The 27,103-nt window shown below is 43.6% G+C and overlaps 1 pseudogene; it reads left to right on the top strand.

Annotated features, from left to right (window-relative positions):
• Positions 1–219: 219 nt before the first annotated feature.
• LOC127640957 (intestinal-type alkaline phosphatase-like) overlaps positions 220–27,103 on the top strand; it is a 29,449-nt pseudogene continuing 2,565 nt past the window's right edge.

Genomic DNA, 27,103 nt, shown 5'->3' with positions numbered 1-27,103 from the left:
ACAGGTCTGTCAGTGTCATTTCAGTCACTGAAACCATGGCCATGCGACAGTTCCTTCTGATTTTTGGAATATTTGTTTTGTCATGCTTGAAAGGAGGTTTAACAGTTAATCCCGGTAAGTATTTTTCCAATGTGCGCTATTATTTTATTTTTTTCTCTCCAAACAAAGAGAAATCAAGTGAAGAAAAAAAATGTCTTGAATTTATTTAAAGAGGAGGAGAAGCCAAACTTCTGGCATGTTAAAGCAAAACAGGCTCTGAATACGGCACTCTCTGTGAAGCCCAACATGCATCGTGCTAAAAATCGTCTCGGGTTACAGGTGTAACCCTTGTTCCCTGAAAAAGGCGGAACGAGATGTTGCGCTGCTAAGCGCTACGGGGGAACAGCTTTCGCTGTGAGCCGAGCTGAATAATGTGTGGAACACGTCAATGGACATTGACCGGAATTTATAGCCTCGGCTGATGTAATCATTAGATGCACCTGAGGCCACGCTATAAATGGATACGTCACCAGGTGTCGTCAGATACTTCTTTTTGAAGAGCAGTCCTGGGACGTCCCAGTGCGGCAAAGCAGCGAAACATCTCGTTCCGCCTTTTTCAGGGAACAAGGATTACACCTGTAACCCGAGACGTTCCCTTTACAAAAGGCTTCACTACGATGTTGCGCTGCTAAGCGCTACGGGGAACGCAATACCCACGCCGCCGCACTTGGGGCTGTCCGGACCCCTACGGTTGTGCAGTGTACTCACAAAAACGTGAGAGGTCTCAGACATGAGCTTGAGATGTCGACTCAAGGGCATAAGAGCCCAGAGTAGCAAAGCATCTAACCCATAAAGTTCGATGAATGTGTGCGAAGAGAACCCTATCGCAACACAAACTTGTCATAAAAACTGATGAATGTGAGCGGAGAGGACCAGCCTGCCGCATCACAAACTTGTTCAGGCATGAGCTGAGATGTCGACTCAAGGGCATAAGAGCCCAGAGTAGCAAAGCATCTAACCCATAAAGTTCGATGAATGTGTGCGAAGAGAACCCTATCGCAACACAAACTTGTCATAAAAACTGATGAATGTGAGCGGAGAGGACCAGCCTGCCGCATCACAAACTTGTTCAGGCATGAGCTGAGATGTCGACTCAAGGGCATAAGAGCCTAGAGTAGCAAAGCATCTAACCCATAAAGTTCGATGAATGTGTGCGAAGAGAATCCTATCGCAACACAAACTTGTCATAAAAACTGATGAACGTGAGCGGAGAGGACCAGCCTGCCGCATCACAAACTTTTTTAGGCATGGGCTGAGATGTCGACTCAAGGACATAAGAGTCCGGAGTAGCAAAGCATCTAAACCATAAAATGTGATTAGTGTGTGCGGAGAGTGCCAACCTGCCGCACCACAAACTTGTTCGGTGTCAATTCAAGGGCGTAAGAGCCAAGAGTGGCAAGAACATCCAAAGTATAAAAGTTTAATGAATGTGCGCGGAGAGGACCAACCTGCCGCACCACAAACTTGCTGCAGAGGGAGACCTCTAGCCAAGGCTTTAGAGGAGGAGAGCCCTCTGGAAGAGTGCGCCCTAAAACCTACTGGCGAAGCTTGAACGCAGCCTCGTGAGGCCCGGGCAGTAAGGTCCCTCACCCAAAGTGACAACCCGGTCACGGCTTCAAAGTGAAGAACTGCTGCCCTGACTTTACGCCACCAGCAAATGCGGTGGACATAATTCTGAAGGGCACAGACTGGACAAAGTCTGAGTAGTCTTTAGCTGCTCCGGCATTACAAACGGCAGGGAGCAGAAGGCTTAGAGAATGACTGGCCAAGGTTCAAGAAAGGCACCTTGGGCAGGTAGTCAGGGTGAGGGTGCAAAGAATGCTCTTGGTCCTACCTGGGGCAACTCAAAACAGGCCGGCAAAAGAGACAGAGCCTGTAGGTACCCAAGTCTCCTTAGAGACGTAATTGCCATATGAAAAACCATCTTGAGAGTCAGAAGTCTACCAAACGCTGACTCTAGAGGTTTTAAAAAGGGGGGTCTTACCCTATGAAGAGGTCCTAGCAAGGATGCCTCTTAGAGGGCACCCTGCCCCCCAAGGCGTGGCAAGCCGAAGTGGGAGCCACATAGAACCTGGCAGTGGCGAGGCAAGTGCCCGCTGACAGTTCTTTCCACAGAAAATCCAGAACTGAAGCAAACTGGCAGTTAGCTGGTTCTGTAATTTGAACTTATTAGAAGGAAACGCATGCAGGAGCATTTGTGCCATGTATGCGCCACCACGATCAGCACCCCCGAGGGGGGGGGACTGGGTGACTCGGGGAGAAGTAGAGGAGACATTGCGCTATCAACAGAGGTGAAGAGGTCCTCTTCTGCCCTGTAAAATCTACCCAGATCAGTTCCAAGGGAGGGAGCCCTAGCACTTGAAATGGTCTCGATAACTTCAGGAGAAAGCCCTGTGAACCTCAGTTGGTACCCTACAGGGGCCAAGCATGAAAGGTTTCACAATTCGGGCCGGGGCTGAATATGTCCCCCGAGCCTGAGAAAGAAGGTCCTACCTGTTCGGTATCGCCCAAGGCGAGCCGTCGAGGAGAAATATTAACTCCGAGAACCATATCCTGTTCAGCCAGCGCAGCGCCATTAATAGGAGGCAAGACCCTTGCTGGTGAACATTGCCAAGACTCCCGGAGCAGAGAAACCGGGAAAGAAACGCATACAGACGCATTCTGGGTCATGTAAGTGTCTTAACGTCCAGACCCAAGGGGGCTGGGTGATTTCAGGGAGAAGTAGAGGAGACATTGCGCTATTCATAGAGGCGAAGAGGTCCTCTTCTGCCCTAAGATCTCACCCAAACTTGTTCCAAGTGGAAAAAGCCCGGCATTTAAAAAGGTCTCGATAACCTCAGGAGAGAGCCCTGTGTCCCTCAGTTGGTACCCTTAGGGGCCAAACATGAAAGATTCCACAATTTGGGGCAGGGATGAAATATTGCCCTGTGCCTGAGACAGAAGATCCTTCCTGTTCGGCATCGCCAAAGGCGAGCCGTCGAGGGAAGAGATTAGCTCCGAGAACCAAGCCCTGTTCGGCCAGCGCGGTGCTATCAGTAAGAGGCAAAAACCGTTGCTGGCGAACTCTGGGCAACTACTATCTTAGGGTGGAGTTCTTAACTCCCCCGTTGGTATTTTCTGTCTGGACCGTAAATCTGCTCCCATATATGGGCATCCAGGGATATAACTGACCTGAGTGACAGGAGCTTGCCCTGGGCCCTAAGGAGAACCCAACGTGTCAGAAATACAGCTGACAAGAACGTGGGTCTCCTTGATGATTTATGTAAGAGGCTACCGCTGCATTGTCCACCCGCACCAAGACATGGCAGCCTCAGGAGGAGGTATTTCAGGGCCAGAAATACAGCCATCAACCCGAGACAGTGACTGTGACAACCGAGCTGACGACCCTCCTATCCCCTTAAGCTGGACGACCACTTAAGGCCGCTACCCCGCCCATCAGGGAGGCGTCTGTCGTTAGCAGCCTGCGACAACAAGACGCACCTAGAGTGGGACCCAAGGCAGAAAACCGGGGTCTGAACCACATAGAAAGGGAACGAAGCCTGAGGCGCGTAACCCTATTTAGCCTAGGGGTTTTGGCCCTTGGAAGAATCCCCTGGCTTTTGGCCACAACAAAAACGGTCTCATGAGCAGAAGGTCCAGAGGGATCACTGTGGACGCATTCGCCCTGAGACCTGGAAATCATTGATACTGATAACAGTGCAACCGTGACCTAGCCTGACTTTGCTCAGGGTGATCTAAATCGACTCAATCCTAGCGGGAGACAGTTGTGCCCGCATAGAGATTGAACTCCATACGATGCCCCGATAGACAGTGTTCTGAGTGGGAGAGAGGACGCTTTTCTTGGCGTTGAGCCTCAACCCCAGAGAAACAGATGAGCTAAGACGATGCCCCTGTGCTGAACTGCCAGTTCCTGGAACTGCGCTAGGATCAGCCAGTCGTCTACATAATTCAGAATGCAGATGCCCCGGAGTCGCAAGGAGCCAGCGCTACATCATGCATTGTGAATGTGCGGGTAAAAATGGCTAGGCTGAGTGAAAGAACCTGACCCTGGAAGACTTCGCCCCCGGAAGTGAACCTCAGGAACTTTCCATGTTGTGGCAGAACTTCTAAATGAAGTATAGAAGTGCGTCATAAGATCGATGGTGACCAGCCAAACGAGTTGTAGGGCTTGAGACACGACCATCTTGACAGGCATCATCTTGGACTTGAACACCCACGGGTAGTTCAAGCTTTAAGATCTAAGCCAGACGCCACCCCTCACCCTCCGTGGGTAACGGGAAGTATTTAGTGTAATAACCTAACTCTCTCTCTGGAAGGGGAACACATACCGTGGCCCCTTTAACCAGGAGAATGAGTTTTTGTTTTTACAAAAAAAGAAATCCGGTTTACGGTAGTGAGAACACGCCGTTGAATCACGGAAAAACGGCGAGTGAATTAAATCCTGACGCCCTTATAAGACCCACAAAAAGAATATATCCGGCAGGAGTTTCCACGCTGCCAGGATCCCTGAGATGGGTATTATATTTTAACACTTCCTGTTGAGGGGTTGTCGGGTGCTTCGCATCCTGAATAAGATGCAGGAACAGCGAAAACACCCAATTTTGGTGGAAGCCTCTGCAACCCGAAACACCAAGAGGTGGCGGGAATGGGGGGCTTCGAGGGGGTACCGGGAGGGGTGAAGTGAAACACGCGCCCCGTCCCGAGGGGAGCTACCCCCTAATCTAGGTGCAAGACCGTCAGGGTTTTCTCTTGGGTCTTGCTTCGGGGCTGGCGAGGGCGGCGAGACTGTCCCCAATCCCTGGGAGGAGGAGCACGACTCACCACGCTTTGTTTTTGAGCCTCCCTTCAGTCAGGACCGAGGCGGGTCTGCAGCTTGCTCGTCAAGCGCAGAACCCACACTCAGGTCGCCCAGGGGGTCAGCCTGGTACGCCTGTAAAACAGCATAGTGTGCAGAGCAGCACCAGCCTGACCTGCTGCTTGATAAGCCCTTCCCACTAAAGTGGAGGTTGTCCTACAAGGCTTTGAGGGGAGAGAGGGCTACTTAAGTGACGATGCCGAGCCCGGCGAGAGATAGCCCGCAAGCGTCTCTTCGACCGGCGGCATCACTGAATACTGCCGTGCCTCAGCACCCACGACAGTCGAATATAATGACGTCGAGGGTATGTGAACACGGGAAGAAAATATAATTTTTTTAGGGGTTCTCCATGAGCGAAAAAGCTCTTAATGGAGGTTTATCAAAGAAGGGAAGGAACCCATGAGGCGTTCCCTTTCTTAGACTGGAAGATAAAATCTATCCCCTAATTTGGAGCGTTTGGGGGTCTCTTTTTCGCGTGGCCAGACCAATCTGGCAACCGCACGAGTAACAACATCAAGCAATTCCGCCGTAGATTTTTTATCGCGGACGGAAAGCTCGGAGGCGGGAAGAGAATAGCGATCCACCTCATGATCCGAAGCGTCGAGATCATGTGAAGAAACAGCTGGGTTTGGGGAGAGAGTGAGAGAAAGGGATCAACCCGTCTCTTGCTCCTCAGCCAAAACCATGCAAGAGCCCCACGAACGATCTTCTTTTCGAGAGTGCTGACTCCCGGAAGCAAGCGAGGCGAGCACGACGCACTCTGCCTGTTAAAGCAAATCGCAGTGCTCGCACCCGCCCTGCTGCAACGCGAGAGCAGCGTGCTCCCAAACAAACAGCAAAAACTGATGTGTGTCGTCTTCAGCTATAGAGCGAGAAGAGGGGAACACGCACCGTTTGCGGCTTTCAGTCATTCTCTCTTTTTTAGAAATATATATATATAATATTTTCTAAACAGAAGAGAAAAGAGAACAAAGAACAAAGTTCACTGCACACTGTTTAACTGATTCTAACTCCTAACAGACGAAAGAAAGTTTTGACAGGGTGTGTGAAACACACAGAAACAGAATCGCTCTGAAAATAGAGTTTCTGACGACACCTGGTGACGTATCCATTTATAGCCTGGCCTCAGGTGCATCTAATGATTACATCAGCCGAGGCTATAAATTCCGGTCAATGTCCATTGACGTGTTCCACACATTATTCAGCTCGGCTCTGTCGTGGAATATCACGATGAATCTCTCTAAGTTGTAAGAAAACTCTCAGCGTCTTGAGTTCCAGATGCCAAAGTTGTAGTTTATTGAACACCAACAAACATGAGACCGGCCAGCTGTCCGTTCTGACTGTCTTAGTCCAAAACCTCCTCTTCTATACAGTTTGTTATCTGGCCTTACCTCATTTCTGTGCCCCTTTGTTATTTTTGTAACCAATGGATACTATTTGCCACCATTATCTCACAGAGCCTTTTGATATCTTTTTACTGGTAGAAACTTGGCTTTAGTCTATCTTCAAGGTCCTTAGTCTCATTATTTTGTTACAGCTGGGTGCTCTTTGTGGCCTCTGCAGCATCAACACTTTTAGTAACCTCATATGCTCTCTCCTGGGTCACACAAAGGCCAGGAAACTCATATAAGTATTTTGATATATAAGAAACATACTAGAATATTGAAAAATATACTATATATTCCCACCTCTGAGACTTAAAAAAGTCTCACACTCTATTTCCTCAAACCAGAGTGCAGTCACACAAGCTAGCCTGTCCCATTTCATCATGTAGCCATAGTAGGCCACTCAGTCCACTATCCAATGCCATTTTTATGGGGCTGCACTCTGCAGAACTTGGGACCAAACCTCTCCATCCACACTTAACTAGGAAGGAGTAAAAGATCCCAGTCCTCTAGCTAGCGCTGTGCCTGGGGGTGGGTGACAAAAATCAACTCATTTGTAATAAGCATGTGCATGCAAATGTGAAGCCTTGCGTGATGTAGAGTACAATTGATTATCCATTGAGTAGAAGATATATATATATATATATATATATATATATATATATATATATATATATATATATATATATATATGCTTTAACAAAACACTATTAAAAGTAACATAGTAATATTTATCCTTCGTTGCCAGAGGAACTCACAGACAATTCCGGTAGCCTGGAGCGCTATCTGGTGGTGTGTTGGAGCAGACAGCGGGTTTTTAAACCACCAGTTGAGTCTATTTGCTTTTGCAGCCAAGCACTGAGGTGCTCGTCGCTCCTGTCTTCAAATATAGCTCTTATATGTCTTCTCTTGGCAATAACTTCACATATACATTATATGGAACCATAATCATCAAAAATGCTACTTCTATTTGGTTAGATACAGTGTACTAAAGATATACTTCACCAATAAGTAATAAGTAATTGGTTACATTGATAATAGGGGAATATGTCAAAAATAACAAACAAAACACCCTCTAACTCCTTTCTTGAGATGCTACCTATTTTGTTATGTAAAATGAAAGTACAATAGTCTTGCTGTCTCCCTTACTATCAAAAACATGAGAAAAGTGTTCAAAAATAAAATTCCCCTTACATTGTTATTTTCTTGATTGCTTCTCAGTAAATCTCATCAAGTTCATCCAATCCTGGCCCAATGGTATATTGTCTGGTTGCTACACTTGTTTGCGTTGTCATCATTGATATGGCTACCATTTGCTTAGCCTCCGTTCTAGTCATAATTGATCTCAGAATGGGTATAATACAACATAACAATAATGCAAATAGGGTCAGTCCCATAACTACTATTATACCTATTTTCATTAGCCCCAACTTCCATGAACCAAAAAGATCATCAAACCATTGCCCAAACCGCTGATCTCTCCCTACATTAGATTTAACTTCCTTTCTCAGGTCATGCAGTTTCCTCATCGCCTGGGTAAAAGTTCCTTCTGGGATGTATTATTTGGTATGTATGTATATACAGCAATCTAAATCTAAACCTAATCACAATATTATTAAAAAACATTTCATCATCTAAATGCCATATTACTGCACAATTGCCCTTAAATTGTCCTACATTCGTTTTTCCTTTAGTTTTGTTAAAACATTCATACACCAGTTGACAATTTATTTTATATGATAATGGGCTTTCTTTTTTCTCATTATCCACACGTATGTCTAATTTTTTGCATTCATCTCCCCACCCTATCATCTTAGAATATTTATCATATTCCGGATGACCCAAGAATGCCAAACATTCTGCTGGGCAGTACACTGTTCTCCCTGTTTTACCACAATTTTTTGGCATAATACTCAGCGCAATGCTTATAATCATACTGATTTGGGACTACTACAAATTTTTTCAATGGAGTGGGTGAGCACATTACACAGTTTGTCATTTTTGCTTGCTTAGCTGTATATCTGGCCCATTTATACCAGTCATTTTGATTTGCATATTGTAATAGTTCCTCTGTTCCTGCTGACTCTATGGGTTCCATATCATTTTCTAAATTTATTTGCTTTTTCAGTCTTTGGGTGATTATTTTGACAGGTGTCTTTTGAAGCCGATTCTTCGGTTTGTTCTGCTTAGCCAAATTGCTTATCCAGATTCTTTGCTTTTCAGGTTCACCTTTGTTTAGTGATCCAGGCGTTCGCTTCTTTCTGATTTCTCGTGCTATGTTATCTAGTCTCTGCTCATTCGGGGGAATAACATTGAAGGTCTGAGATGTCAATTGTAGGAAATTCATCATACCATAGTCGTTGTGACAGTCCTTCACCTGGAGAGTCTGGGCCTTCCTTGATCGCCTGTCCGGTAGGCCCTGTATAGGAGGCAATACCTGTCCCAAATATGTTAGTAACAGCATCATCAACACTAATACCTCCTTGAGCTTCCATTCTTTCTCCATGTGCCACAACTCTTGCTCGAACAACTGCGCTTGTTGGCCTGTTTCATTTCCTTCAGTTGCTTCTGAATCTGTTTCAGCAGGACGATCACTTTCTTCTTGTCTTTCTCCTTCTTCACTTTCGTGGTCCTGTTCTTCTGTGACATGTACTTCCGTCTCACTTTCTATGCTTTCCTGCTCTACTGCGGCACTTCAATCCCTTTTTCTGCCGCAGCCTGCTCTTCCCCTAATTTCGCTTGTCCTTCTACTTCCTCTTCTCTTTCCTCAGATTCTGTAGCCGGTTCCTGCTGATCTTCTTCTTCCTTGGGTTCTTAGTTTTGTGCTTGCTGCTCTTCTTTGTCTGAATCTTGCCTCGTATTCATCGTTGGGAAGTCCATATTCATAGTTTCTTCAATACAGTCCGTCAAGTGCTCTGTACTTTCTGAATTCACTTTCTGGATTATTTAGTTTCAGGTTAGCTTCATTGGAAAGGCCAACCAAGATCTCCAAGGCTGATTGTAGGGAGCCCATTCTGCAGTATGCTTTCATAGAATTGTTCATCTGGGGATCCTGGTCCTTCTTGGGACGTTTCTCTGGTAGGCCCCGTCATTGGGGGCAACACTTGTCCCAAGTATGTCAGTAATAACATCCATATTAATATGTCTTTCTTATTCATTGGTATTGTAGGCCGCAATTGTTTTCCACCTTCTCTCCTTCAGCGGGTCATCCTGTCCTAACTTGCTTCAATGATGGCAACAGCATGACTATTTCATTTTATATGCATAAAGAACACTGTAATCACCTCATATGGTTACATGTTTTATATTAACTAACAATCAATACTTTCTGCTTTCATTTGGTTAATATATTAAATGATTTCCCTTATTAGAGTCATTTGCTACACACGCATTTGTTGCATCTCATTTCTAGCACTAAATAACACATGGGTCCTCTGCCTCCTCCAGGCAGGAGCCAGGCATAGCCTGACTTTGTTCCAATTAAAAACATTAGATCATCCCATATCTATACACAACATTTTTCATGGTCATTCACAAAAGGCTATAATTCTCCACAGAGGAGGTAAACTACCACAGGTGTTCCTTAACTTAAAACTCCCTACTCATTCACTTATCACATACATTTCATTTCCTCCTGTTTCCCAAGGACTCTCAATGTCTGTATCACATTAATTAATTTTCCCTGCAAGCTAAGCTGTTTTTCATAGTTTCAGACTATATCAGAGTAATTCAGAGTATTAAATCAATAAAAGAATTATCAAATATATAACATATCATTGGAGGAATCAATTTCCTCCCAGTTTGGTCTTTCTGTTGCATTGGGCCATTTACATTGATCAGTAATTCATCTGGTTTTTACATAATTATTTAATCAGTGGTAACACACAATATAATATTATTCCCCTCTCAAGAATTGTTGTTTCAATTATTATACCAATTGTAGCCAACCCTGCACCCTATTTCTTAATTAATTCCATTTATATTGTTACAAACAAACAAGACAAGCAATCTTAATCTTTAGTCACCACCATATATCTTTTCCATTCTTTATTACTTTTAAAATGTACATGAGTTCAATTAAAGCATAAGTAAAAGTAATAAATCATCTTCCAGTCTAAATTCATTATCATACAAACATTCCCATGTTTGTTTAATACTTCTATATAAAGTCAAGCACTCCTTTGTCTGCAACGGTTCTCAAAACTTTACCCCAAAAACCAATCTATAAATAATCCTCTACACAGGGTATGATTCCCTGACAACACAGTGACAGAATGCTTAGTATTTAACACTGTGATAAGTTATTTTAGTAAAGTGGTTATTAAAATGCTGTCGGGTTCAGTGGAACTTTTAAATTTTTGAGCAGGTCTCTTCTAGACCTCCCTTTTGATGCTTCTGATCTAAGAGCATTCATCCACTTCCTTAAACCCCTTTCAAACCTTCTTAGTCAGGTCTCCAGGGCGGTGACGCCCCTGCTTTGGTTGCTTAACCTTTTATGCCATTGTCAAGTCTTACCCGTCATTGGGTCGTCACCTCTTGCCACTGGTCTTGATGCTGCTCAGTCCTCAATCCTTAATTATTTGGTATCAGTAAACAGATATTTTCTTTTTCAGGGAGTATCACCAGAGAACCGACACAGCCAATGGAACATCTACAAATGCAGCAGTAATGAGGGCAGGAAGATCAATCAGAACAATCACATCATTTTCAGTCTTCTTTGTCTCCGGATTTCCTCCTGCAGCATTAGTAACTTCTATAAAATCATCTTTCTCAGCCGTCTGCAATGGTGAGAAACTAGTTCCAGAATGAGTTAGTGAAACAACATACACATAATTATGACAAAAGAAACACAGAATAGACACATGAATATGAACTTATTAACATTCATATATGAGGAAGTTATGATGTTCAATTTAATCTTAACCTTTCTCTATGGGCTTCACCTGCCCCAAAGACTAATTTTTAAATGATCCAAATCATTCTTAAATTTATTTTCCTTTAATTTTAGTCTCAAATGCAGCTTCTCAGTGTATCCACGATCAACCAAGACCTATTCTGTGTATACCAAACATAAAATAAATAAAATTAAAATAAAATATCTAACTATTTGCTATCTATCTTTTTTCTAAAGTCGGGGCCCCTTTCTGTCTGTCTGAAGACATCAAGAGAGGCCTGTTTCCCCTCAAAGCCATCCTCAATGCCTTCATCAGACAGTCCCTAACAAAAATAAAAAATCTCTGCCTATCTTTTGTTGGTTGATCAAGTTTACACCGATAACGCTGCACTCACATTTAAATTGTTCTCCAGACATTTTTAAAATCATAGAAAATTCAAAAACAACTTTCTTGTGTTTAATTTAATAATGTTAAAATAGTATTCTCTCATAAACTGGACCAGACAGAACATAAAATGGACACATGAATGTGAAGTTTTCACATTTAAGGTTTAACTGCACAAGATACTGTAGCACCGTTCTAGTGAAGGAGGACAGGAAACAGGTCTTCCTCTCAAGGTAAGTCTTTTTAATTATATTTTCCTCACACTATTTGCACACACAATACAAATGACAAACACTGGGTCTGCTTGTGGTCTCTCTCCCCGTCTGGAGGCTCTGTGTCTGTTTTTATGCCGCTCTCCTCGTGCTCACTGGAATTAGAGACAGGTGTTTAGGCATAATTTAGCTCAGGTGTAAGCGCCCTTACCGCTTTCCTCTCCCGGACGGGCGCTTGACCACGCCCCCGCTGCCACAGATACAAAATATAATTTTCTTATTTTATCATATCTTTGGTCCTCTTTTGCCATTTGCTTTAATATAACAACACTTATCTTAAATACAACCTTGGTTTAAAATACAATTACTTATTTGACTTTAGTTTAGCGCAATACACTTTATTGTTTGTCCAGATAATGTGATTTCCCAAATGCAATTCAATCACTTTAAAGTTATCACTTTTTTATAATCTAAATATTCTTACTCATCACTTTGATATAAAAGGAGTTATGATCTGACACATGTCCATTCAACAGCTGCTCCTGCTCAGTTTAGTTAATCTTACATCAGGCTTCATTCATGACATGAAAAGAACAGCCCAAGAATAAACGTTGTCCAGTCCGCTAAGGGTTAACTTTTTGATTTCATTCACATTTTTGTTTTAAAGCTATTTGTTTGTTTATACTGTATTACATACATACATATACATATACATACACACATTTACACAGACATACAAATATAATTTTTATCATTGGTTTTAATTCTACAATCATAATATTTATTAATCATCAGATCTCTTCTGCCTCTTATATTGATGAAAATAGTCTAAATAGATTTTCTTTTATGTAAATTGCATACATACTCCTCATTAGTTATGCAGCAAAGGATCAACCTCTCTATCTGGATGGATATTTATAGGGCTCATATAACATACACTTCCATACGCAATCACACTTACCTATTTTTGAAATCTGGAACTCGCCTCTATTTTAGCCAATTACTTCAAATTATTCTATGTCCGGACTGGCAAAAGTCTTAGGGAAGCCACTTACCGGGACTCGCTACCACAGATCACACAAAAACACCTTAAGCAAAGATGCTTACCTCAGTTTCTGGCGCTGGTGTTTCTGTGCGATTTGTGCAAGCCGTCCCACCAGCGACCTCTGCCCTCTTGACCTCAATGCCAGCCCCACGAGTTGGTCGCCAAAGATATGTCGTGGAATATCACGATGAATCTCTTTAAGTTGTAAGAAAACTCTCAGCGTCTTGAGTTCCAGATGCCAAACTTGTAGTTTATTGAACACCAACAAACATGAGACCGGCCAGCTGTCCGTTCTGACTGTCTTAGTCCAAAACCTCCTCTTCTATACAGTTTGTTATCTGGCATTACCTCATTTCTGTGCCCCTTTGTTATTTTTGTAACCAATGGATACTATTTGCCACCATTATCTCACAGAGCGTTTTGATATCTTTTTACTGGTAGAAACTTGGCTTTAGTCTATCTTCAAGGTCCTTAGTCTCATTATTTTGTTACAGCTGGGTGCTCTTTGTGGCCTCTGCAGCATCAACACTTTTAGTAACCTCATATGCTCTCTCCTGGGTCACACAAAGGCCAGGAAACTCATATAAGTATTTTGATATATAAGAAACATACTAGAATATTGAAAAATATACTATAGCTCACAGCGAAAGCTGTTCCCCCGTAGCGCTTAGCAGCGCAACATCGTAGTGAAGCCTTTTGTAAAGGGAACTCATCCTCTTTCTCGGAGATGGTAAGTGTACAGAACATAATGTATATGATCATGCAGAGTGGCATGTAATTATTTTTTGACATATTTCTTGTTTTTGCCTTGTTCTTTTCTATTTAATCTTTTGCATCTTGATGCACATTGTGTTCACTTTCCATTATTGTGATATTATTCAGTTTTTGTGGAATAATCTTAGATCATATTGATTTGCATCATCAGTTAAAAGCACATTTTCAGCTACTTTTTCAAATGTTACAAAATTTAATTTCAAGTGAGGAACACATTTAAAAAAAAAAAAAAAAAACTTATCTTGTGAATTTGTGCATATGTGTGCTTAAGAGTTGTGTAACATGTTGTTCTTGACCTGTGAAAAGGCATGGGAATTAGCACTGTGACCGCAACCAGAATCCTGAAGGGACAGATGAACGGACAGACAGGAGAGGAAAGCGTCCTGACCATGGACACATTTCCACATCTCGCTCTGTCAAAGGTACACAAAACTACCTGTGTCTATCAGTCTGTGAACTGTGTAGTAAACTGAACAGAACGATACAGTTTATTTTTTGTTCAGAACGGACAGTTCACAAGTTGCCACCAAATACCTGGACATCCTATCAATATCAACAAAAAAGCAGCCTATTCCTGGCAATTAGGCAAGCAACAAAACATGTTTATGACTTTTTGTTTTACTCTTTGTTTGATATTTAACATATTTAGTTATTCTGTCCCTTTAAGATTGTTTATTATGATAGGCTGGTAACATGCTGCTTAAACATTTTACATTTACAAGAAGAACTGATTACACTTACGACCACTTTATTAGGAACACTTGTACACCTACTCAGCCAATTGTTTGGCAGCAGTCTAATGCATATAATCATACAGATATGGGTCAGAAGTGAAGCTTCAGTTTATATTCTCAGCAACCATCAGAATGTGGAAAAAACATGATCTCAGTAATTTCAACCGTGGCACAATTTTTCATACTCAAACCAGACAGACTGCTGCGATATAGATTATAACTGAAAGTGAAACTATCATCATATTTCTGACAGCCAGTCTGACACTGATTGTTCAGCTGAGCCAGGAAAAGTTTTGTGACAGGACAAGTAAACAAATTGCCAGAGTGCGTTTAGTCTATTAAAATAAGTTGTTACATACACTCACCAACCACTTTATTATATAATCAAACTTAAATATTTTTACACAAGTCTTCCCATTGCATTTACACGCATGTGACTAGCAGATGATTCTTGAAGCAGTTGATTCAGTTAAATCAAAGTTTCGGAAAGCTTTATCTCTCACATCACTTGTAGATGTTGTGCATGCTGGTGTTTAATTGTTTTTTATGTGTTTGTGTAGACCTACAATGTGGATAAGCAGATGCCTGACAGTGCAGCGACGGCCACCGCGTATCTCTGTGGTGTGAAAGCTAACTATGGCACTCTGGGTTTGAGTGCTACTGCATTATATGCATTTGGTTTATGTCTCCAATATTCTATTGCAAATATTAAAGGGTTAGACCACCCATAAATTAAAACTAAATGTCATAATTTACTCACCCTAATTTCATTCCAATCCTATCTGACTTTGCTCTGTTTAGCACATTTACATTTACATTTATGCATTTGGCAGACGCTTTTATCCAAAGCGACTTACAGTGCAGTTATTACAGGGACAATCCCCCCGGAGCAACCTGGAGTTAAGTGCCTTGCTCAAGGGCCCAACAATGGCATCTTGGTGGTGCTGGGGCTTGAACCCCCAACCTTCTGGTCAGTAACCCTGAGCCTCAACCACTGAGCCACCACTGCCCCAGTACATCGTCTCGGGTTGAAATTGTGTTAGAGAGAAAACGACTCGGTTACTAACGTAACCTCGGTTCCCTGAGAGGAGGGAACGAGTATTGCGTAAGTAGCTTACGCTATGGGAAAACTCAGTTTCTCGAGAAATATTGAAGTCTTTATGTAAAACGCATTGCAGCTGCACAGCATACAGCAATGAGCGAGGCAGCTCGGTCATTGGCTGTGCTGCGGCAACTTGCTTGAACCAATGACGGGGCGACTCTGAACGCGCGACCAATGGGCGGATGCCTGAGCCTTAAAGCAAAGTGATTATCCAACAAGCCGGCCAACGGCGAGCTATATAATGGGAAAATACAGAGCGCCTTTGCCCCAAGGAGGTCCATGGTGGGGCGCTCATTGTAAAAACACAAGCACATAACTTATGTACTGATTTTTCTATGTATTGATATGCATAAAAATCCTCTAAGTCAGTCAGAGACGGACCTATAAGGGAGGAGATAATGCTCAGCATATACATACTCCAGTCCATTCTACAGTCAGGCTGATAGAATGTTGGAATGCAATGAGGGGACCTGTAGGTTATAAAACCTGATAAATGTCGAAGGCGAGGCCCAGCCTGCCGCCGCACAAATATCTTCAATGGGTATCCCACTCGACCACGCCCACGAGGAGGCCATGCTCCTCGTAGAGTGAGCTCTGATGCCTAAGGGGCATTGAAGGCCCTTGGCTTCATAAGCCAGCTTATAGCATCCACTATCCAGCGCGATATTCTTTGCTTTGAAACTGCGAGACCTTTAGTGCGGCCGCCAAAGCATACGAATAATTGTTCCGTCTGTCTGAACGGGGCAGAACGTTCCAAATATACTCTGAGCGCCCTGACCGGGCAGCGTCACTTTCATCCGCTGGGGACAATAGCGCTGCCAGAGATATCACCTGTACTCTGAAGGGTGTGGAGAGCACTTTAGGAATATACCCGTGCTTTGGCCTAAGGACAACTCTGCAGTCATTAGGTCTAAATTCCAGGCAAGCAGCGCTTGATGACAGCGCGTGCAGGTCGCCCACTCTCTTGACTGAGGCGAGTGCCAGCAAGAGCGCAGTTTTGAGCGAGAGCTGTTTAAGGTGCACGGTTCGGAGAGGTTTGAACGGGGCACTCTTGAGTGCGTCCAGGACCGTGGCCAAGTCCCAGATCGGCACCGAGGGGGGGCGAGGGGGGTTCATCCTCCTAGCGCCTCTTAGGAAACGAATGATTAGGTCGTTTTTCCCTAATGAACGTCCTTTATCAGGATTGTGTGAAGTCGCTATGGTAGCCACATAGACTTTGAGCGTGGAGGGTGTGCGGCCCGCCTCCAGCAGCTCTTGCAAAAAGGCGAGTACACTTGGTATCTCGCACGATTTGGGGTTCAAGCTCTTGGTATCACACCAGTCACTGAACACTTTCCACTTTTGGGCATATAAGCGTCTCGTAGAGGGCACTCGCGCCTCCGTGATGGTTCTCAAAACTCCACTGGGGAGGTTCTCGGGAACCCGTTGAGGGGCCATGCATGGAGGGCCCACAGATCGGGGCGGGGATGAAGAATCATCCCGTTGGCCTGCCTGAGGAGGTCTAGCCTCAGCGTAATCGGCCATGGGGCAGATTGCATCATCTGCATCAGTTCTGGAAACCACGTCTGGTTTTTCCAGAGAGGGGCTACCAGGAGCACTGCACATTTCACTTCCCTGATCCGACTGATGACCTGAGGTAGCATCGCGATCGGGGGAAAAACATACAAGGGGCGGCTCGGCCAGACTTGTGCTCTTTGAGAAGAAAAGGGGGCAGCGCGGAGTTTCCCTGGAGGCGAAGAGGTCGACCTCCGCCTTGCCAAAGGTTTGCCATAACCACTGAACCGTCAAGGGGTGGAGAGACCATTCTCCTGGGAGAACCTTGTCTCTGGACAGCATGTCCACTCCCTGGTTCAGGACGCCTGGCACATGCGCTGCTCTCAGCGAGCGCAAGTGGTGCTGTGACCATGAGATGAGCTCCCTGGCCATAGAGTGCAGGGAGCTCGACCTGAGTCCACCCTGGCGATTTATATACGATACTACCGTCATGTTGTCCGTTCGGACCAGGGCGTGTTCGTTTTCAGGTACGGAAGCAGGGCTCTGAGAGCCAAGGCGACTGCTTTCATTTCCAGACAGTTTATATGTAGAGCTTTTCGGGTTTGACCAAAAGCCGGAGACAGGCCTGCCCTCGTAAAGGGCCCCCCATCCTATTTTGGAGGCATCTGTCGTGATCATTTTTCTCCATGTGTTCACGCCCAGACTCACGCCGGTTCGATACCAGTCGACGGCTTTCCAGGGCGTCAGGGCTTTTATACAGCCGTGATTTGCTCTGATTAAAAAGTGGCCCGAGCGCCACGCGTGAGTGGGGACACGGCTCTTGAGCCAGCGTTGGAGAGGACGCATGTGCAACAATCCTAGCTGGAGTACAGCCGATGCCGAGGCCATGAGACCGAGCATCCTTTGAAATCGTTTGACGGGTCTGAATGATGTTGCAAGGCGTCGAATAGAGAGCGCGCGCTCTGATGAGAGGTGCGCCGTCATCTGCACTGAGTCTAGCACTATTCCCAGAAAGGAGATATTCTGGCTGGGGGATAGCACGCTCTTTGCAAAATTGATTCTCAGACCCAGGCATTCTAGATGGCTGATAATCCAAGATCTGTGCATCATTAACTGACTCTCTGATTGTGCTATGATTAGCCAATCGTCGAGGTAATTCAGTATTCGCACTCCCCGCTGTCTCAGGGGGGAAAGTGCTGCGTCCATACATTTACGTGAATGTACGGGGGCCAATGATAGGCGAATGGTAGTACTGTGTACTGGTATGACTGTCCCTCGAGCGAATCTCAGAAAAGGCCTGTGAGGCGCTATCGAGATGTGAAAGGCGTCTTTCAAATCCACTGATAGAAACCAATCCCGGGCGAACTTGCGCGAGGATATGTTTGGTCGTTAACATTCTGAGCGAGTGAATCATTAAAGCTTTGTTCAGATGTCTGAGATCTAGGATGGGGCGGAGGCCACCGTCCTTTTCGGAGACGAGAAAATAGCGGCTGTAAAAACCTGCCTCGCTCATAGAGGGAGGAACAGTTTCTATAAGCCCTTCTCTATTAGTTTGAGCACCTCGGTGCGTAGAACATGTGACACATCTCTCCTCACTTTCGTCTCGACCACCGCTGAAATGCGGGGTGGTCTGCTGGCGAATTGAAGCGAGTAACCGTGTTTTATTATGTTCAAAACCTATTTCGGCATGTCGGGATTTTTTCCCAGGCTTTTGCTCGCACAGATATGGGCTGGATGCTGGCTGGGAGCGTGTCGCAGTGGCGTATGGGCCCCACCGGCAAATTGCCTTGTGCTAACACTGAGCTTACAGCTGTCAGAGGCACGGTGCGGCTGAGCAGCCTTGTTGAGTGCCGAGTGCAGGGGTGCGTGTGAGATTACAGGCACGCGCTATCTCCGAAATGCTCGCAGCATGAGCTGGAGAAATGTTTGAAACTGTATGGACAGTGTTTTCGGGTGGGGGTGCATACATGCGTAATAGGCACGGCGCCACTGTCATAAAGCTTCCAGCTCTTAGTGGGGAGTTTCTTGGCTCATGCGTCGCATCTGTGATGCTTGCGGCATGAGACAGAGAACTGTTTGAAACTGTATGGGCAGTGCTTTTGGGTGGGGGTGCATATACCGTAGTAGGCACAGCGCCACTTTCATAAAGCCTCCTGCTTGCGTGCGGGGGCTTTTGGCTATGCATACAGTGTTTGTGTGTAGGGGTGCATGCAGGACAGCAGGCACGCCGCTACCTTTATAGTATTTCCGGCTTTTACTGGGGAAGTGTTTATAACTGTGGGAACAGTGCTTGCGTGTAGTGGTGCATACATGACAATAGGCACACAATCTACATATATGGTGCGTCCAGCTGGAGCTGGGGAAGTATTCGGCACTGTTTGGACAGTATTGATACGTGGGAATGCGCACTTTAGTGTGGACACGTGACCCCTTAGTGACACAGGCAGAAAATTACTCTTTTTGTGATTTCTGTGTGTTGCCGCTAAAACGGCGTTTGATTGCAGGTGAGCGAGTTCTGTGACTGGCCCATTGACTGCTGTACAGACATTTCCAGCCGCCTGTAAGGGGACTGGGTAATGTTTCACACGTTTTAGAGAGAGTGGTCCGGCTTTTGCGAGACACGCACTCTCTCTTTTTCTTCCTATTGCTAGGAAGACTTACGAGGCTCCAGGTTCAGCACGATCTTGGGCCGAGGACCCCGTTGCTCAGGCGGCTTCCTTCGGTTAGCGGAATGCGAGCGGTGTCGAGCGTCCGTTTCAGGTCTGCTCTTTGGCTGGGAGACGGGAGGCGCAGCCCTGGCTCGCTGCTGCTGCTGAGGCGGTCTCTGGTGGCTCTGAGACGAGCTGGAGCGCTTGGGCAGCGGAAGGATTCGCTTAGCCTGCGAATCCTTCCGAGCTTCAGTGAAGCGTTCAGCAAACTCTTTTACCGCCGGTCCGAACAGGCCGCTTGGAGCGATAGGCGCGTCAAGAAATGGCGCCTTATCCGCGTCCTTCATCTCTGTTAGCGTCAGCCACAGATGGCGCTCAAGGACAGTCAGGTTAGCCATGGCCCGGCCGATGGATTGGGCGGTGGCCTATGTGGCTCGCAGGGCTACGTCAGTGGCGCTGCGCAGGTCTTTGAAAGCCTCAGGTTCAGGTCCCGACTCGTCCATGGTGCGGAGAAGTTTGGCCTGATAAACTTGTAGAACAGCCATGGAATGAAGCGCTGACGCAGCTTGGCCGGCGCCGGCGTATGCTCGGCCGGCGAGAGCTGAGGTAGATCGGCAGGGCTTCGAGGGATGAGAAGCTTTGGCTTTCCATCCAGCGGTGGAGGGTGGGCACAGATGATTGGCCACAGCCTCCTCGAGGGGCAGGGTTCCCTCGTAGCCTCTTTCTCTCGCGCCGTCCACCGAGGAGAGCGAAGAAGAGAAAGAAGGCTTCAGGCGAGCAGAGTGCGGGGCTTTCCACGACTTTGTGAGTTCGTCGTGAACTTCGGGGAGGGTCTCTGTCGAGGGGCCTGCCGGCGCCCCTGCAGGAAACACTCGTCCAGCCGGCTGCGGGCGGGTTCTTCCGGAGAAGACCAGTCGAGCCCGAGGTCTTCCACGGCTTTGGACAGGATGCGGACAATCTCAGAGTCCATGCTGGTGCCCGTGCTCGTGTCCGCTAATGTCGACGGCGTGGGGTCGAAGGCCGAGCCCGGCCAGTCGTCGGATGCAGCGTCAATAGAAAGGCTGTCATCCTTTTCACCGTCGTCCCCTGACGCCCGAGCGAGCGAGACCCACCGCTCTGTTGGAGGGTGCTGGTCCGCCTGCGTGAAATGGACTGGCGGCGGGGAGATCTTGGGTAGTGGTGAAGCACGCGGGGACTGGCCCGGCGTGACGTCACTGAATTCCGCGTGCTCTGGCAGCCTCTGTGAGCAGCGCTTTTTCTTGCGCGGCTCGAACGGAGGAGACGGCAGCACGGTGGAAGCAGGCTCGTTTGCGGCGAAGGCGGCAAAGTGAGCACGCAGCTCGGCGAGGCCCAGGGAGTCACATTCGGGGCATCCGCCCTGAATGAAAGCAGCTTCTGCGTGGTCCGGTCCCAGGCAGCGAGTGCAGATAACGTGATGGTCCCCGTCAGGAAGAGGGCCTCTGCACGAGGCGCAGGTTAAAGGCATTTGGAACAACGCCTCGGAAAGTGCTCTTTTACTTAAATCAAAAGCGTTGCAGAGGCGAAAACTTGTAAGTAAAAAAGGATATCAGTGATGGGCGCGCGTTCAGAGTCGCCCCGTCATTGGTTCGAGCAAATTGCCGCAGCACAGCCAATGACCGAGCTGCCTCGCTCATTGCTGTATGCTGTGCAGCTGCAATGCGTTTTACATAAAGACTTCAATATTTCTCGAGAAACGGAGTTTTCCCATAGCGTAAGCTACTTACGCAATAGGAGAGACCTCTCGAGAGGGAACAGCCATCGTTGACATCACATCTGGTGTGCTGGATCTTCACATGGCATAGTTTAGTTTGAGATTTGAGTGCTGTGCTGGAGGGCAAATTTTGCTCAGATCTCAGACTCTATTTAAATTTTTATGCTACTATTATAATAATTGTCCTTATTTTTGGAGCATGATGGTTCCAAAAGGCAGCCTAAAATCTCCTTTTGTGTTTTATGGAAGAAAGAATGTCATGTGGGTTTGGAATAATATGACAGTAAATGATGACAGAATTTTCATTTTTGCCTGAAGTATTCCTTAAATTTCCTATATTTCCTATCTTGACTTTAGAATGCCAAATATGTCTGGAATAAACAAGACTTTGATGCTGTTAAAGAAGAGAATACTGATTACTTGATGGGTAAGACTGCCTTCTCAATTTATGTATATTATATGTTCCATGTTATTTTAATCTTTAAGTTATATAATTTATATAATCAATAATGTATACATCATATATAAAACTAGATAGTTAAAGTTTGTCGAGACAAAAGTTATAACATAGACAGGTAGGAAAGAAAGAAAGAAAGAAAGAAAGAGAAACAAACAAACAAAGAAAATTAAAGCGTTGTGAGTGTTTGTTTACATTTGAATTTTGAAAAGTTTTAATGGTCTTGGCTCGCCCTTATAAAAAATCTTTGTGATTCAGTGTAAATGTTTTACTGAAATTTGCAGCTCTTTGCAAATCTTTGGCAACAATGGACAATTTGCCGCAAGTTTTTTACAAAACTCATTTGCATGTGAAAATAATCAGTGGCGAATTTGCCTGCCAGTTTGCCATGAACTCTTGGTTTTGTAAGGGTGTTTGAACATTTCGTACTTTACATTTACATTTTTGACAGTGGTAGTTTAAAAAGTTTTGGCCCGGTTGAACATTCTATCATTTACATTTAAATTTTTCGAAAATGAATATTCTGATCTCTTAGAAAAGTCATTGCAACCCGAGTCAGAAAATTCTAAAGATCTGTGCCGAGTTTGGTGGAAGAAAACTTGAAAACCCCTAATCAGCTTTAATTGTAGAACAGTATTTTGGCTTTTTCTAGCCAACCTTCAAGCCTGCTTAGACTCAGCAAAGGTATTTTTGATCATAACTCAACAATGCTGCAGGGTTAAACTGTTAATAAATGCATATTATTTCAGTCTTTGATTAAGCTCTGTTTGGCATATTGCATTTGCCAGGTCAGCTATTCTGGTGGATGACCAATGTGGTTTAATGCTGTGGTTTTATTTGCTGCGATTAGGACTTTTTGAGCCAAAGGACACCAGGTACGAGTTGGATCGTGACACACAAATGGATCCATCCTTGACAGAGATGACGGAGAAAGCCATAAAGATTCTTAGCAAAAACCTTGAAGGATTCTACCTCTTTGTGGAAGATAAGTGGATATTTTGTGTGGTTTCCATTGCATAACCCTTGTTGTGCCGAATGCACTTATTTTGGTCTGTTTTCTTTTCTCTAAGTGGAAGAATAGATCACGGCCATCATGCAGGCCAGGCCAAACACGCTTAGACCGAGGCTGTGGAATTTGACAGGGCCATTGCGCGTGCGGCTGAGTTGACCAGTGAACTGGACACTATGACTGTGGTCACCGCTGACCACTCACATGTCTTTTCTTTTGGTGGCTACTCTAACAGGGGAAATCCTGTGCTAGGTATGGTACAATCTAATTCATCTATAGATTAAAATGTATTATTTTTCCACACTTCTGACCTTTTTGAAACATAAATGGGTGATTCTTCAATTAGGGGAACTTTTAAGGCACCTAGCATAACTTCAGCATTAACATCACAACATTACAAACTTTAATTCAAAGCAAAAAATTATTTGAAAATTGGACAAAAAGACAAAAGGTACAAGACTGTGAACTTAAAATCTTTAATGAGGAAATGAACAACAATCCAGTTAAGAATTGCGCATGATGTAATCAAATAAAAAATGATGGAAAATAGAAAACTATTGATTTAAAGTGGTTGCTTACAAGTATTTATTCCATGGAGCTGTTAAATTCTTGATTTTGATTGGTTTATGGAAAGAAAGAAAAAGCAGGCCTAGTATAAGTTGTTATCCTATTTTGTTTGATATAGATATTCAAACATGTGGGGCAGGGAGTCAGCTGCCCTCTGAACTCCATAGCACCCTTCAGTTTTTCCTGATGGAAATCTGTGGTCAAATGCAACAAGCCCCCAGAAATAATTCTGCCCATAAACAGAGTTTCAAACAAAAGGTATTAGCTTAGTGCACGTGTGATGAGATTTTGTATGTTGAGCTCTTGAAACTTTCTGTTTTTAATTTACTGTGATTGAAATCATTATTATCATTATAAAGTATTTTATATTTTAGTACTGTGGAAACATGTAAATGACATGTGGAGAGATCTGTTTCTCTCCTTCTCCTCCGTGGTGTTCTTTAACAACATTTAACATTATAAAATAAGATTTTGATTGAGATTTTGATCTGCTACAAGTCAACATTTTAAGATATGTTGTTCTTATTTAGAATATTAGAATCGACATTATGTTCGTGGTGGAATAATGGAAAGACACCACATGTTGTGTGTGGGGTTGGATCTGCCCCACCAATATCTGTGGTCATGAGCCGCTACTGCACTCATGTATTTAATATCATCATAGAATTGTCTAGATCTACAAACATTTTAATAAACCGAAATTATGAAATTCAGAAACAGAAACATTTGTGGAAATGTTTGCAAGTTTTTGTTTTTAGCTCTGTTTTTTGTAACAAAATTAGAACTCTATACAGTAATATAGAGTGTCTTGAAGATTAATGGTGGCTTATAAGCTCCTTTAGTTGGTTAAAACCCTTTTCTCCAATAGCTGAGAGCAGAATTAGAAGTATTAATGGAACACTTTCCATTAACATTCCATTAAAGTGTAAAGGGTTTATAAAGGGGTTTATTAATGATGAATAACTCATCTACAAATGCATCATAAATTATTTATGTGCAGTTATAACAACATGAATAAAAAGGTGACTTTCATACCTGCAAATAGTGAGCCAATTTGAACTCACGTGTACTTGTATTATTTTAATGTAAATTATGAAATGTCATAATTCATCATTTATGTAATGGTCCAGGAAAATTTTCGATTAGAATAGTATAGACACAAAAAAGGTGTTGTGTCTATATTTATTATTATATAAATTGTATTGTGTATGACTATGACATTTTCCTGGTTATGTTCATGTAAAAAGAATGGTGCTAATCCGAGTGCTGTCTGTAACAGTCCTCTGCAGGTCCTCATGCTCACACACTGCATTGTTTGACAATTCTAATTTCTTTATTGTTTATAAAAAAGATTGTTCAGCTACTGTTCAGATGATTGAGAAGATAAAATGGCTTTTAAACAAATGGAAGTGTCATGTGCCAACGATGTCATACAGAGGTTTTGTGCTCATCAAAAATAAACAAGTGGCATACTCTCTGTGGCATCGTTGGCCTTGTGTCGATCCATCTTTATATTTATTGCTTAAAACACAATCAATTTAGTTTGATTTCTTTGGGATAAATTATACTGGGTGCTACATAACATTTTGTACTTGCCAAAAGAAGAATGTGGGCAAGGTCTTGTACACTTACAAAGCAGAACTGCTGCTTTTTGTTTGCAATTTCTACAAAGATTTCTTACGGGTCCAGAGGAATTGAACAATTCATTGATAATTCATTTTTTTCAAGGGTTGGAATTAGACGAAGCCTTGTTTATGATGGACCCCAACAGGAATGATAAAACTAGCAAGTTTTTTATCGCAACCTTTTTAATTGTGGAGACGTTTTGATGTGAAATGAACTCAGATTACAGACTCTTTACTTTGGTTGTCGGAGGAAACACTGATAAATGGCGCACATTTAGATACAGTGCAAGTGGAACGCTGACCGAATTCTTCCTTAAATCTAGAGTTTCAACTTTAAGATGTTTGATTAACTTATCAGGGCCTGGTTTCAGACATGTGTATAGGAATGCTTCAGGTTCAATACAAGTTAAGCTCAATCTGGTGACAGTGAAGTGAATGGGGGCCAATTTTTTGTGTTAAAATACTCAATGTTTCAAAAGATTAGACAGAAGACATAAACAATATGTGTGTTAACATGATTTTACTGTGATAAAATCACTTACTAACCTTTTCTGTGTAAAGTTATAGCGAATTTTAAAACTTTGTTGCAATGACGATGTAATGTCAACAAAACCTAAAATGCTAAAAACTACTGTAAAAATTGTGATTTAATGACTTATAGCTCAAATAATGCACAAGTTGTAACAGTAGAATTAATGTAAGTAAAAGTATAATCTTCACATTTCTGGTTTTAAACCCTCCAAAAATTATCCTTATTAATTTCCATTGTTAGCGTCTAACTGTAACCTCAATATTGAGACAAAATACATTTTTGTGGTTATCAACATTATGCCATAAATGCTGTCTATTGAGATTAACTTGTATTGAACCCGGAACATTCCTTTAAATGCATTTAAGAAATATTAAATAAATAAATAAAAAACTCAATGAACAGACAGTGGACATCTGATGAAAAAGGAACATCTAATAAAGCAATATGCCACAAGAGGCTGTGCGTTACAGTGATTTACCCATGGGTAATGGCCATTCTAAGAGACTGCTCCAAATGCATTGGTATGATGCGAAGCGGAGAGCCTAAATCGTCCTTACAGTAACACAGAGACTTAAGTGGCGTATTGCTTTTATTAATAATAATCCTAATAAACAATTAGGATTATTCGTTCATTCAGGATTTAATGAAGAATGTGCTATCCCAGGTGTGTATTTATAGTCATTTTACAATGGCTTCGAAAAAAAAAGGCTCATCTGATCAGCATCCAGGGTCGGAATTATAAACATTAATAAACATTAATGCATACTGAATTGACCTCCCTCTAACAGCAGACTAGAGATATAGAAAGAATAAGGAATGCTATGAAGAAATGATTATGAATTAGCAGTTGGCAAAAGTAGAGTGAAAAGTGATTCAGATTTAAAAGCAAGGGAGCATAGACCTTATTCACAGCAGCGCCATTGTAACGAGGCTGGACGAGATGGATTCAGTTGCAGAAAACAGGTTTAATAACAGACTGGCAAAAGTACAGAGGGCAAATCCAGAGGAGTGTAGTAGAGACAAAAGCAATGTCAAAGCCAGGAGATCAGTTAACAAGAAAACAAAACACAAGAACGAACAAACAGGTAGTTTAAGCAAAACACTGCAGTTAGCAAAGCAGATTGACTCACAAGCAATAACCAAGACAACTAAAGTGAAGAGTTTAATAAATAGAGAACAAAAAACAGTGCAGGTGAAACTAATATTCGGGTGATTGGGAACGAGTGTAGGAACTGGAAGAAGCGGGGTGGATTGTGGAACTGGAGTTCATGGCAGCCATCTTTGACGGGAATGACAGCGAGGCTGTGAGGGATAGACATACAGTCATTTTAATGGGCTGTATTGCAGTTTAAAATGTTTTTGGATCGTTCTATGGACAAAACATAGAAAAAACATATTTTCAAGAACATTCAGTAGACAGAAAACTCCAGACAACATGCATTGTGGAAAATCAGATGTGATCAAGGAGCTTTTAACAGCTTTATACCATTCATGCCATTGAAGAGATGTAAGTCTATCCCTCACAGCCCCACTGTCATTCCCATTAAACATAAAAAATGGTGCTACCGTGAATAAGGTCTATAGTGGACTTGTTCTTCGACGGGGCAGCAGAGC

This window comes from Xyrauchen texanus, chromosome 50 (assembly GCF_025860055.1).
Source record: "Xyrauchen texanus isolate HMW12.3.18 chromosome 50, RBS_HiC_50CHRs, whole genome shotgun sequence".
Classification (NCBI taxonomy): domain Eukaryota; kingdom Metazoa; phylum Chordata; class Actinopteri; order Cypriniformes; family Catostomidae; genus Xyrauchen; species Xyrauchen texanus.
Note: the sequence above shows the minus strand (reverse complement) of the source record. Positions and strands in the feature narration are given on the sequence as shown.